The sequence below is a fragment of the Perna viridis genome, chromosome 4 (assembly GCF_037379345.1).
Source record: "Perna viridis isolate PV_CMFRI_1.1 ecotype Kerala chromosome 4, ASM3737934v1, whole genome shotgun sequence".
NCBI classification, from domain to species: domain Eukaryota; kingdom Metazoa; phylum Mollusca; class Bivalvia; order Mytilida; family Mytilidae; genus Perna; species Perna viridis.
Genome location: NC_142448.1, coordinates 10,154,399 through 10,169,324, shown reverse-complemented (window position 1 = coordinate 10,169,324; position 14,926 = coordinate 10,154,399). Strand labels below are relative to the sequence as shown.

At 31.7% G+C, this 14,926-nt stretch overlaps 1 protein-coding gene across 9 annotated transcripts in view; it reads left to right on the top strand.

Annotated features, from left to right (window-relative positions):
• LOC148618793 (chondroitin sulfate N-acetylgalactosaminyltransferase 2-like) overlaps positions 1-14,926 on the top strand; it is a 31,910-nt gene that overhangs the window by 3,793 nt on the left and 13,191 nt on the right. Inside the window, exons 2-4 of one of the 9 annotated variants that reach the window (XM_088578017.1) lie at positions 1,844-2,040; positions 13,485-13,619; positions 14,209-14,310. The exons of 3 other annotated variants lie outside the window; for them this stretch is intronic. The gene's annotated coding sequence lies outside the window, so the exon portion shown is untranslated. Of the gene's footprint in view, positions 1-1,843; positions 2,041-12,067; positions 12,248-13,264; positions 13,419-13,484; positions 13,620-14,208; positions 14,311-14,926 lie in introns of those variants that run through there. 5 more of the 9 variants (XM_088578020.1, XM_088578016.1, XM_088578022.1 and 2 more) reach the window with 5 other exon arrangements.

The following is a 14,926-nucleotide window of genomic DNA, read 5'->3' as shown; positions in this document are numbered from 1 at the left end:
GACGACTCACTTTTAGAGTTGTTGTCCTTGAAAGGCAACAAATTTTACCAGGTGAGCTATTTAGGCTCCTGGGAGCCACTTTATAAAAATATTTATATTTTTATATGTTCTCCTTCATTTACATGTACATATGTTTATGTAGGATTGGTATAAATCTACTTAGCAGCTGAGCAACTCAGTAAAAAGTTACTTATTTGTTGTGTTTGACAATGTATCATGTGCTGGGCATCATCTTTGTCTTACAGATGCAAAGGTTTTTCTAGGGTAGTCCAACTTTGAGTATTTTGCTGTCCATGTGGAGTGCAGAGGCTTCACTTTGTCTAGTTTAAAATGTATTACAAAGTAGTTCATTGGATATTTTATTATTTTTTAAAAATTTGTTTGACCCTGGTGTTATCATTCATTTAAAATTTGTAATTGGTGTATCATTGGAAGACTTGCATTTAGATATTTCTTTGCAGTAAATTTTCACATTGAAGAAAAAACTTACGCATCTGAGTAAGAAGACTTTTTTTATAATCATTGTAGTATCTATTGAAAATGAAGTTATACATATGGAATTTTAATTCTTAAAGGCAGAACCCTCACACTGAATTTTTACAGAAATTTTTAATTTTGCAAATGAACAAAATTATCAAATTAATTGTGAAAAGAACATATAAAACACAGATCCAATATTTAATACATGGCTTCTCATGAGTATAAGTAGTTTGGTAATATTGGAAGTATGACTGAAGTGGAAAATATCAATTGTATTTCCTTGGCAATATTATAGACTATGAAGTTGTAGCTCTTTTATCATGATATAAATGTAAGATAGTCACAACTCATTTCATGTACTGTAATGGCAAATCATAACAATATTGAATTCTCTAATTTAAGGAAGATAGTTACTAATTTTATATTTAATTGACCACAACACTTTCTAGTTTATGAAATTATTTATAATAATTATTTTTAAGTGAAGTCGTGTAGGAGATAAACTAAGAAGATAGCCCTGGTTACAAAGAAGTCCAGTAATTATAGCAGTCACAGTCATTACAAATTCTTCTTTTCATGGAGTACTTTTTTAGTTCAAAAATCATTAATAGCAGCTTTTCAGTTTGTATGTATTATAAAAGTCAACTACAAACATCTTTGAGGCATAAAACATGTAATTTCTACTGTTTGGTTGCCTACAGGGACGGTATGAATTGGGTCTGAGCAATTGCCAGAAATTATCTCAGATGTTTGTGAACACATGTCCTCTTAAACTGGCTTTCAGTTATTGATCACTTGATCATGTTGCTCTATCATCATTATATTTGAGTTATGGAACTTAAACATTTTCATGCATTTGAAATTTCACAAATGTTGGTTAATATATGGCCATCATGAGTATAGCCTGATGTAGTAGTTAATATATGGCCATCATGAATATAGCCTAATGTATTAGTTAATATATGGCCATTATGAATATAGCCCAATGTATTAGTTAATATATGGTCATTATGAATATAGCCCAATGTAGTAGTATCAAACAGAGACTATGAGATAAAGCCTTTTTGGCAAATACAACAAGAGCACCCTGTTTTATCAAAAACAGAGTAGGACTTCTTCACAATAGTAATCTATTATTTACCCTATCAAAAAAAGTTAACAAAATGTACAATATCACATACAAATAAGAGGTTTTGGTGTACCTTGTGTTAGACCATTATTCAACCTGACCCTAAATATTTAAAGTATTGTTTTTTATTCAGTAGGATGTTCAAAGCTTGCTTTAAAGTGTTGATTTACAAATTAAGATTTTGACAGTAATAAACTTGTAATGGGAGTTAAATGAGCCATTTCCTTTTTGCAGTTCTTTGTAGAGTATCCCATCTTGAGATATAATATACAGGAGTCTCCTAAATCACCAGACATCAGTTCTGATTAAATAACTTGTTTGTTGTGAACATGCGAAGTATATGAATTGTGACTATGAGAGCAAGGTGATTAGCGGAACTTGATACAGTCATTTTGGGTTGAGGAGTAGGCACAAAGTAGTAATAGATAGGGGTAAGATATTAACTTATTAACCAATGTAGTAGTCATTTTCTTAACCATTCTGAAATTAATATTTTCTTCTTTTGTGTAGGAAAACATTAAATTTTTAAAGGTAATTATTATATTTTCTGTGTGGCCAAAATGTTCAGATTTCATGTGAAATAATCTTACAGAACATGATTTTTTTTTTTGTTATAAAAAGTTATTGAGTTTTGTCCCTTGCACTGAGACTACATGATTTGACCATTGAAATTAAAAACACTTTTTTCTCTTAATATGTTTAAAAAAAAGAATAGATTTTAATACCTTATTATAAGGCCACAACACATTACCATTGTCAGAACAATTTACAATTATTTGACCAAATAGTTCATGATGTTACATGGTGTTGTCCTATCTCCTCAGATCAAGTTTCTATTGAATTATATTGTGTTTTATGTCAGTGCAATGACATTGATAAACAGTTTCAGACATAAATTTTGTCACCTGTACAATTTAAGTAATTAGATAAGATCTGAAGAATGTTAAAGGTGAAAAAAGTTATAAACAGTTTTGATAGTTCATTCAATTTAATTACTGTTGTAACACCTATTTTTCAGTGTCACATAATCTAATGTGAGATTGGAAGTGTTTTCTCTGACTTGGATTATAGAGACCTGTAGATCTTCTGTCAATTGTTAAAGAACTTGAAAGGTTTTCTAGTACATATAATGTAGAGTATTGCCAGATAAAAAAGCAAATTATGGTCAGATTTTGTATATTTATTGTCTTTAATACCTCATTTGGATTGAGGTTCAAGTGAATTTTTATCAATTATCTGTGCATATTAATTTTTTTTAAACATATGATTAATAGGTTATGGCAGCAGGCTAAGCCACGCCCTCAATCCATAGAACATAGTACAATACAATAGGTTAGGGCAGCAGGCTAAGCCACGCCCTCAATCCATAGAACATAGTACAATACAATAGGTTAGGGCAGCAGGCTAAGCCACACCCTCAATCCATAGAACATAGTACAATACAATAGGTTAGGGCAGCAGGCTAAGCCACACCCTCAATCCATAGAACATAGTACAATACAATAGGTTAGGGCAGCAGGCTAAGCCACACCATCAATCCATAGAACATAGTACAATACAATAGGTTAGGGCAGCAGGCTAAGCCACGCCCTCAATCCATAGAACATAGTACAATACAATAGGTTAGGGCAGCAGGCTAAGCCACGCCCTCAATCCATAGAACATAGTACAATACAATAGGTTATGGCAGCAGGCTAAGCCACGCCCTCAATCCATAGAACATAGTACAATACAATAGGTTATGGCAGCAGGCTAAGCCACGCCCTCAATCCATAGAACATAGTACAATACAATAGGTTAGGGCAGCAGACTAAGTCACACCCTCTTCATAGAACATAGTACAATACAATAGGTTAGGGCAGCAGGCTAAGCCAATTCCTCTCCATAGAACATAGTACAGTAGAACAGAATATCTAAATACATATAAAATATATAATACATTAACATATTGTCAATTTATTTGGTTTCCAAATAGAATTAATGAGACAAATAATGAAAATAAAGGGACAATAAGAATGATATTTTAAGAATACAATATTTCAGTATACAATAAAATAAATGACAAATCTGTTTGACCTTTGGAAGCTACAACTGTACTTTTGTGCTTTATTGTGTCCAAACCAGTTGCTTGTCCATAATGAACTGTAAGTCCCTATGCTTAAGTGTGTCAGAAACTAATACTGTATTTGGTGGGTGTGGTCATATTATGCTGTGCTCCGTACAGCTGTGGTTTGGTGTCACCATGATTTGTCTTGTAAGTAAACATCCAAAATATGAAAATGAAATGCTTTTGATTCATAAATCAATTAAAAACTGCATCTGACATAAAATTGCACTATTATGGAATTTTTAATTACTGAGATGGGACTAATGACTAAAATGCAAATAAATGTTGTATGGTATGGTGGGTTATATATTGGCATATAAAATTTTGTGAATTTTAGGCAGAAAAGGATAGATATGTCACTGTGTGTGTAATTTTCATTACATATTATCATATCATACATATACCCATCATGACGTATTACTGACTTCTTATATTGTCATTTGCATATCACCTACTAACATTGCATGTTTGGCGCGAAATGAATTATGCGCACCCAGGCATAGCTCAACTGGGCATTCTATATTTCATTAACTGCCAGATAGCCTAACCTAGCTGACGCTATAATGCCAAAGCTATATATTTACAGGTATAGTGAATTTGCATTGTTTTTTTTAAGTTTACTGAAAGTTTCATTTACAATTTAGTTTTTGGTTTAGGATTAGATAATCGTTTTATTTTGCCATAATGTTAGGCTATAATTTAGCAATTATTAAGATATTTGCTGAAATTTGCAATAGAAATCTTATGTATTTTATAAATTGCGAAAGTGCTTAGCAAATTTGTCAGCCGTAGTGTCAATAAATATGTACAGTTTGTTAATAAATATATTTACAGTTTATTGAGATTTTGGCTCTTAATGGTCAGTGAAACTTGTCCTTGCAATGGAGATTTAGTCTCAGGCCATATGCCCTGCGACAAATATTTTGGTGTTTCTAGTTTTGGCAGATGCTAAGTGATGCATTAAATTCTAAAGCCCAAAGTAAATAGTTTGCGAAATTTATATTGATGCTATTAGGCAACCGCTAAAATGTGGCAAAATTAGCTATCTCTGTAATCTATACAGAAATGCATTCAGTAATTTCTAAATTTACAATATATATATTTCTCGTATTCAGATAAGTTGAGGTTACCGACCATTTATCATACTAAAGAGCTTTTAGAACATGTGCAAAAACTGAATAAAACTTTCATACATTCTTTATCACATGATGCCATTATGCACCTCTTTTTTTTTCATCTTGAATTACTTTTGAGGTTTCCTGATGCAAAACGTGTCATTAGTCAGTCAAAGGGGAACATTTTCTAATCATAACTCCTCTAAAACTTTTGAATGGACTTTGATGAAACTTTCACGCATTCTTTATCATGTGATGCCAATGTATGTCTCATATTATTTAGTTTTTCCATCTGAATGACTTTTGGAGTTACCTGATGCAAAACTTTGACTTCTTCATTGGTCAACAAGGGGGCATCTTCTAGTCCACAAATGCTGAAGCTGCTGACTGCTTAATGGAAATCTTCATTGGTCAATAAGGGGGCATCTTCTAGTCCACAAATCCTAAAGCTTCTGACTGCTTAATGGAAATCTTCATTGGTCAACAAGGGGGCATCTTCTAGTCCACAACTCCTAAAGCTGCTGACTGCTTAATGGAAATCTTCATTGGTCAACAAAGGGGCATCTTCTAGTCCACAAATCCTGAAGGTGCTGACTGCTTAATGGAAATCTTCATTGGTCAACAAGGTGGCATCTTCTAGTCCACAAATCCTAAAGCTTCTGACTGCTTAATGGAAATCTTCATTGGTCAACAAGGGGGCATCATCTAGTCCACAAATCCTGAAGCTGCTGACTGCTAAAGAGAAATCTTCATTGGTCAACAAGGGGCATCTTCTAGTCCACAAATCCTAAAGCTGTGGACTGCTTAATTGAAATCTTCATTGGTCAACAAGGTGGCATCTTCTAGTCCACAAATCCTGAAGCTGCTGACTGCTTAATGGAAATCTTCATTGGTCAACAAGGGGGCATCTTCTAGTCCACAAATTCTAAAGCTTCTGACTGCTTAATGGAAATCTTCATTGGTCAACAAGGGGGGCATCATCTAGTCCACAAATCCTGAAGCTGCTGACTGCTAAATGGAAATCTTCATTGGTCAACAAGGGGGCATCTTCTAGTCCACAAATTCCTAACTTCTTTATCATAACATATGTTTTGAAGTGATATCTAAGCTTCTTTTTTTTTTTTAACTCATTGACTCCTGGAAGCTGGTGTCACACTGTATAAAACCTCATGTGATATCTCGGTTCAGTCTTGCCCTATCTACATTAATGTCATGTTTTACAGGTCTCATGCCATGTTAAAATAGCAATATCATGTTTACCTTTAACCCAGGAAAATAATATCTACAAATACGATGGCCTATATAGTTTCTTAATTGGACCCTAACTTCACATTATTATAGGGGTCACTTTTTGGTCATTTGGATAAAAGTGTGTACTTAAGATATTTATATTAAAGTGCCATTTGATATAAGGACACTTAAAGTTGTCAGAGTTTAGAATTGGGCAGATAACGAGCTAAAAATGGTAATTTTATGGTGACTATATCATTTTCTTAAAATTGTTGGTGTAATTGCTGAGCAGACGTCGTGGTGTTTTACAAGTATTAGAATGGCCAGTTAATCAGTTGATTCTCTTCTATTTATTGTTTGATTTGAGGAGTTATTAATAAATGTTTCTCTATATTTTTATTACTTTAAAAGAACTTCATATAACATTTATGAGGAAAATTAATTTGCTGTATGGTAGTTTATTTTCATAATCTTTTTTTGATAATGTTGCAGTTGATTTTTTTTCATGAGTGATTGAAAAGATAATGTACCAGTAGTTACTCCTTTTATTTTGTATTGTCATTTGTTTGTTTGTTTGTTTTTTTTATTTTGTTTTTTTTTGGGGGGGTCTATATATGTTAAATAGAGATGTGAATATCACTGCTACTTGTTACCCTGAACTCTTTGACACCTTTATTCAGGCAGGTTGCATTCATAGCATTTATGGGTACATCAAAAGAAGGACGCAAACTTGGTCTTTAAGGTAGGAGGAGAGGGGCTTATTCCATATACCTTAAATTCATGTAAATAAGTTCAAATCTGCCCACATTTCATCTGCCTATATTGATAGCTATACAACTTTGATGATCATGGGAATATTATCCAATTCATCCCTGGTTGGCTGCTTTGAACAATTAGGATATGATATTATATAACAATTTCTGATATTAATTTCAGATATTTGAAAGTTTTGTCAATTGTCAGTTGGTTACAATCATACAAGTAGTTAAATCTAGTGGCTTTTTAAAGGTTTAAGGGATCTATAATGATTTAGGATGTAAGCCTAATCAAATATTTACATAAGTAATATGAAAAGTTTTAAAATTGTGATGTTGAGAGTTTTGAGAGGCTTTATAACTCAACTGTTATATGTGACAAGTACCCAGGTGTTATGTACATAATAACAGACACAATTTAATTGTTATGGTAAAACTTAGTATTAAACTTCTTCGATCATAACTGGTACTATTAAATGTCGAACAATGTAGGTTGTATTCTAGTATTATGGTCTGGCCATCTGTTTATCAATTCATCAGAGTTTACAAATGAAATAGTAAGCTTTGTAGATTGTTCAGTTGATTGTACTTTTAACATCCATTTGAAAATATTGTGTAAGAAATGTTATCAATTGAGGAGACCTTGCTTTTTACAGAAGATAAATTTGAAGTTAGATTTGCAGTGTGTAAGACCATGGAATCAACTTTTCACTCCAGGAAAGTAATTACCAATACAATGTCTCCTGATTAAGTCCCTACCAGCGATTAGTCTGTCAAACCAGCAAATCAGTTTTCCACATTTTTTTTGTCATGCTTGCAGATATAATTTTTATATTTGGTAAATTGCTCTACCATGACAAGTTACAGATCAAGTTTGAATTTTGTTTCAGTACGTTGATTCTTTGCTGAGTTATGACCCTTGGATATGAAAAATTAATGCCAAACTCAGTTTTCTGTGTTTCCTTCACCATGCTCACTGATATACATTTGATATTTTCTAGTTCATATTTCGTTTTGTGCTGAGTTATGGCCCTTGGACTTGAATAAAAACCCAGTTTTGGTCACTTTTCTTGTTAACAGATTATGCATGGAGCTTGCATTCTGACTCTTCAACAGATTTTTCTTCCAGTAGGGGACTTTGTATTGCCATACAATACTCTCAGAATGCTTGTTGGTAATGACTGTGTACCTATGATACCAGGAACATTTGGTGTATGGTTTAAATAAGGCATATCAAATCACTAACATAGATTTTGTTATGACAAAAATTTCGAAACAGCACAAAATTGAAAAGTATTATCAGCACCTGTTATGTGTACTAAAATAACTTATACAGCCCTATGAATTATTTGTAAAATTACAATCAAAGTTGGAGATTTAATTGCAATAAAACTAAAGCTAAACAAGAACTTAAAGGTAAGTAAGATAGTTTCTGTGATAGGTGAACGTAAAAAATAATACCAGGCCTTATACATGGATGTTTTTGCTGATATTGTAACAGTTCTATAATATGTTGAGCACATTCACAGACAATTATATGTTCTATTAAATTACCCTGAGATGTAAAAAAACAGAACCTTTGGTATACTGCTCTCTCTTACAATATTGGTCCCAGCTACAATCTTTTGACTTTGATGTAGATGATTGGTCCACACTGAGGTACCTATGACACTTCAGTTACTGCCATTGTGTAATTCTTAATTTTGGATGGGCTATGGTCCCTTTGGTGGGAGGGCAATATAAAACTTTTTCTGGTTTCCAAACAATTACTTGTATATTAGTGTATGGATCCATGTTACATGTACAATATTTACGATATATTATTAGCAGTCAAAAATTGGCTAAATTCCTTATTTTTTGGCCATATTCATGCTTTTGTAACATTGAAGTCATGAATTCTTTTTATATGCTGAATCTAACTAGACATTAAATGTTTTTGATTTCTAGTTAGTGCGAATCAAGTAGTTAAAATTGTTTGATTTTAACGATATTTTATGAGTATTTGATATGCTGAGTCGGGCCTGAATGAAAGTGGCAGGAAGACTAGACTGTTAAGGCATTATTTTCTGTCATTGATGTGGGTGCCTTTGTTAAGATGTCATTTTAAGTTTTCTGATGTCAACCACTTATGCTTCGTTATATTTGGTATGAAGTTGCATTGGCATCACTGTATCCGTTTCATGGATATGGTCCCAGATTTAAGATTAGGGGTCAAAAATAATCTTCAAAAGCTGTAATTAAACTTTCAATTCTTGCATTTAGATTTTTAGATTTTTGGCCCATTATCAAATTGTATAAAATTATGCATAAAAGTTGATGTCTTCAAAAATTGTCTTCTTTGAGTTTTGGATGCTGAATCTATCCAAGTATTTTGATTTTGTATGTTGGACCATAATAGGGCAGTTTTAGTTCTGTATTAGAAATCTATGCTGTATGAAAATCTTTATCTCAATCCAAATATATACATGTGTAGCTGTATCAAACAATGTTCATACATACCCCATTGTTTAGTCCTTCTGCAGTCATACTAAGCTCCACTCTGTGGAACATTTTATATTTCTACATTGCTGAGTTTTTGTGATATATATGACTGACAACTGCAACTCCCATCTTTCTTTTATATAAAAATTATGTGGCAAAATATAAAAATCAAGGCAGATGCTTATTTTTCATTGAAATAGAGCTGTTCATAGAAGTTGTTCTTAAATGTATTACCATTAGTCTATACACTGTTAAAGGATAAACTGAGTATGTATTAACTGAAGATAAAACAAGACTTAATCAGAGAATTCCTGGTTATAAATTAGCTTCATGAAAAACTGTGGTGCTAATCATGTCTTCATTTATAACTTGATTTACCCAAGATCTTTCCTTGAATCAGTACTCTAAAAGATTTAACTGACAAGACATATATCTTTGTACTGATTTCATTCCTCTGATGTAAAGGGATTTACACCCTTTGTTGAGGAAGTCATCAAGTTGAGAAATGAGAGAAAGAAGCTTTAGCTGTTCTTGACATGTTTGATCTATTTTAAAAAAGGACTGAGAGATCATAAACATGCACAGTTTGACATAGCGAAAATAAAGTAAAATATTCACTTTACCCAGCAACATTGGAAAGAGGTCAACTTTTTGCCTGTGATTGATTCAAGTTTTAAGATCTGACATGTTACTACAAAAACCTTTTAAATTAAACCTGCTACACCTTCTATACACGAAATAAATGATGTTTTTATACCTGCACATGTGTACATGGCGTCATTGAATCATACAATGAGAATTAATCAATTACAGTTCTTTGTTGGGGTATTAAGGCTATTGTTATTAAAGTTTTGTACAAGTATAAGTATTCCTAAGTCTCAGGCAGTGATATGATTCAATACTTATTTATTTGTAGTCCTAAATACCTTTAGCCATAAGGACGATAACTCAATTATTTAAATGAATCATTAAGATTTTTTTCTTTTATGATTAATAAATCCTATTTCAAATGTATCATTTTATTTAGAAGTACATATCTGTGATAAATAGTAGAATGTCTGAAGCTTTTGTCATTTTATATATCCTTGGAACATTCTATATGGAACAATCATCTGTCCTATGTGACTGTAATTTTGCTCTTTGGAAGGTCACATAAGACAGGTTTGATTAAGGAGTGACTTATTAGGGTTTTCTAAGAACTTTTATTTTATTTGCTCTATGGTGGTTTGTTTTGTCTGTCTACCTGCCTGTCTTGTCTGTCACACTTGTGTAAACCCAACTCATCATAAATAATACTTTGTCTATAGTGAGGACATGATATGTAGTTGAGCATATTTATCATGAAATTTTGATTATCTAATTTTGTGTCCTCAACATTTGTGGAAACGTATATCTTAGAAATTGTGCATTCTGAAGATCATTGCACAGTATTTGTTGGGTTTCTTTGAACTATTGTACATTCTGAAGATCACTACACAGTATTTGTGCATTCTGAAGATCATTGCACAGTATTTGTGCATTCTGAAGATCACTACACAGTATTTGTGCATTCTGAAGATCATTGCACAGTATTTGTGCATTCTGAAGATCATTGCACAGTATTTGTGCATTCTGAAGATCACTACACAGTATTTGTGCATTCTGGAGATCATTGCACAGTATTTTTGCATTCTGAAGATCATTGCACAGTATTTTTGCATTCTGAAGATCATTGCACAGTATTTGTGCATTCTTAAAATCATTACATAGTATTTTTGCATTCTGAAGATCATTGCACAGTATTTGTGCATTCTGAAGATCATTGCACAGTATTTGTGCATTCTGAAGATCATTACACAGTATTTGTACATTCTGCAGATTATTACACAGTATTTGTTGGGTTTATTAAAAAATCATGAACAGAAATTTTATAGATGAAGATTGTGATTGTAATACTTATAAGTGTATTAATTTTCCACTGACAACTTTTTAAAAAATGACTATAAAATAAACTTTAATTTTTCAAGCCAACTCTTTCTTATTGTTTGTCTTTTTATTTTGATGTTTTCCAAGTCTCACAGTCATATAATCATGCCTTGTATAAACATATTGTTAATTTCACAACTTTAAAAATTGAACAGTTATTTATACATCATCAGTTGTATTAAAGCTGTTTCAAACTTGCTTTGGCAAAATTCATAAAAGAAATTTTGCTTAAAGTTTATGTTCTCTTTTCTTGATGAAATAACAATTTCATACTGAAATAAATGGTTTTACAAATTCATATATGTCAAAATACATTTCAATATTTTCAATTTAAAATATGGTTAAGTTCTTTTACAATTTAATGACATCTTTGTCAACTTAACCAAGAAAGCAGTAGTTAGGGCAGTATTTCACTCTTCTACAGTTAGGTGAATGTAAACCTATAATAGTTTTAAATCATAAAGAAGGTTTCAGACATAGGAAATGGGATTTCAACCTTTAATACTTTCTATTTATTACCATATTAAAAACTGTTATCACATCTTAACCTATTAAATTAAAAAAACTGGATTAATAAACTAAGTTAAATGTTGAACTTGGTATGTATGGTAATAATCCAGATTAAATAATGTGCTGAAACTTATCAATTCAAATTGTAATATTTGTGAAAATAAAAGTTTAAATGGAAATATTCACATGGTAGAGTTGTCTTCGGGGTTAGGTGATAGAGCATAGAGAGTGACCACAACATTTTCACACAGATATTGTAAAGGAGGTTTAAATATTTGAGGATCATTTTCTATATTATCAGGACCTCCATTCAGGTTTGGATAAATGTCAACAATTGTAATACAAGTACTTGTGTAAACAAACTGGTCAAGTGACCATAAAGACTGACCATTAAGGCTGACAGTAAACACTGACCGGCATATACTTAAAAGGACTGTCTCGACCGTGATTAAATCCTCTTATATGCAATCTTAAGGTAAGAAGCCGTATTTCACATTCAGCCATGATTAAAGTTGGGTAAGAAAATGTAGAAATATTCATGAAATGAAGATCATTTATACAAAACATTTTCTGAAAATGTTTTAATTCTATTGTATAAACATATTATATTTACTAAAATGACTAAATCACCCCTGGGCTTTTTACTGAAATGTGGGATTTTTTCTCCTTTGTCAGGTAAACCAATTTGTAAGTTGAATTTTTCATTCATTTATACAAAAAAAATCTATTACCCATCTATTATCAATTTTCTTCATCTAAAAGCAGTAGTGTAATAGTGAGGTTATGAGTATGAATGGGGACATTGTAGTAAGAAAACATTCTGTGATTGTAAAGCCATAACCCTATGTGTTGTATAACCCATATATTGTAGCGATTTATAAATCTCCATGATCAACTCCAATTTAACTTTGGTGGGTCTAATTTTATAGGTGTATAATCAATTGTTAATCATGTAAAGTTTCATAGAATAAATAAAGCTGACATTCACAGTCAGCAAACATTAAGAGTTTTGTAAGACTTGTTCTGCCTTTTGTGACATGATGACACTTAACGAATCACAACAAATTTATCAGAATCAATAGCTTATGGAACACTGTTACATTTTGGTCAGATTGTTTAGTTTTTGTTTTCAGTATTGAGGTCAAATTGTCTATTCACTTTAAAAAAAAGTTTTTTCCAAGATTCCTCACTTTAATTATTTGTGTGCCCATAATCAAAAAGCATAAATCTGTACCAAACCCAGAAGGTACTTATAACCATGGAGAAAAACAATGTGAAAAACACATGTGTCATTATATTTAATTCTTATTGACTGAAAAGTCATGAAAATAATAGATCACAGAGAATTTTTTAGCTCAAGTGATACCACATGTCTCAGTCCTGTATAAAACTGTCGTTATGTACTTACTTATACATCAACTTATGTGAATGTACTTTTTGAAGTACTATGGAAATAAGGTCAATTAATAAAACAAAAACAATTAAACTGGTATAAAGTGTTATCACTCATGGCTATGAATAATTACAGTTTAACAACAGTTAAAAAGTGGTATTCACCATCATGAGTTAATAATATGGAATCAGAATTAGTTACAGTGAAAATGTAACCTTATTATTTGGGCTTACAACATTTAGAAATATCACCAGTAAGTACGACTCTATCATACTTTTAACAATTATTTTTTCACACAAGTTTATTTATTTATTTGTAGCAGTTCGTCCATCTTGTACAAATTGATTGGGTCTAGGCCTGAAACCTCAAAAGAAAGTTTGTGAAAAGAGAATTGAGCAGCAAACCACATATTTTGGAAAATCTTCATAAATTAATATTACTGACAGTAAAACAGGTATTCTGTTTGAAAAATTGTAAGTCTCTGATTAAAGTCAATATGATATTTTAATGACTGTGTAAGTACTTCTTTATTTCACTGAACTGGACCTATCAATTAAGACTTGTAACAAGGAATGTTTGCCTAAAAAAGTAGTTCAAATTTCCTATGGCCTATGGAAATTAACATAGGAAAGGGGAGATAACTTTGAAATTTGAAACTGATAAACTAAGTGTAGCAATGGTGGACATCAATAAAAATAGAACAAAATCTGATAAAAATACATTATTTTGTGGAGTTATCTCCCCTTTCCGATGTAAATTTCCATAAGTTTAAGTTGGTTGTTTGTTTAAGTTTAAAATTTATTTTGACTAGACTACAACCAAATCAAACCAAATGAAGAACAATAACTCCTGCCAATTTCATACACAATCTACATAATTTTTATCTTGAAAGTGCAAAGTAAGATTGGTTATGTGATGTATAACTGTTTCTGAATAAGAAATGAAAGTGAATTCATGGGTTTTTTGTCATGCTTTAATCACCTCTTGTCTGATTTTTATAAAGACTGCTAAAGATTAATTTCCTCATGATATTTTATTTGAAGGAATGGTTGCTTCATGATATTTCTTTTGAGGGAGTGATTGCCTTATAATTTTTCTTTTGAGGGAGTGATTGCCTCATGATTCTCTCCTTTAAAGATGAGAATGTAAGTTGTCTAATGGTATGTCAAGGACACACAACTTGTAGATTTTACCCCCAAAATAAAAGGGCACCCCTTTAAAACATGTATCAGATACAAAATATTTACCATCATCAGTATACAATTTGTACATATATGACCTCTATACCTAAAAAAATAGGGATTTTAAGTTTTCATGGCAGGTTGACCAAAATATATAGTAAAGAGACATTTCCCAGTAGATCATGTGACCTTTTTGATCATGTATACATATCTGTTAATATTTGTATCCTGTTAGAGGAAGTACCACTTAAAATTTTGGTCAAAACTACTGAGAATCGTAACATCCTTTACAAGAAGTTGTGTTGTTTAGCACTAACTGACCTTCCTTTACTTGGTAAGGAACCATGTAAATATAAGGTACCCTAAATACAGTGAATTATTCTGATTACAATAACTTGGTGCTATGAATTTTTTTAACTTCATAAAATTGTTAAGTACCATTAGAATACAGATCCTGTTTAGTTGTCAGCAAAATACAAAAAGGTTGGTTTTTTTTTACATTTTGCTATCCCCTTTTTCACCATTAAGCTGGGGTTTCATTAATGCCCTCTAATTATACATCTTAATGTATTTATGTAGA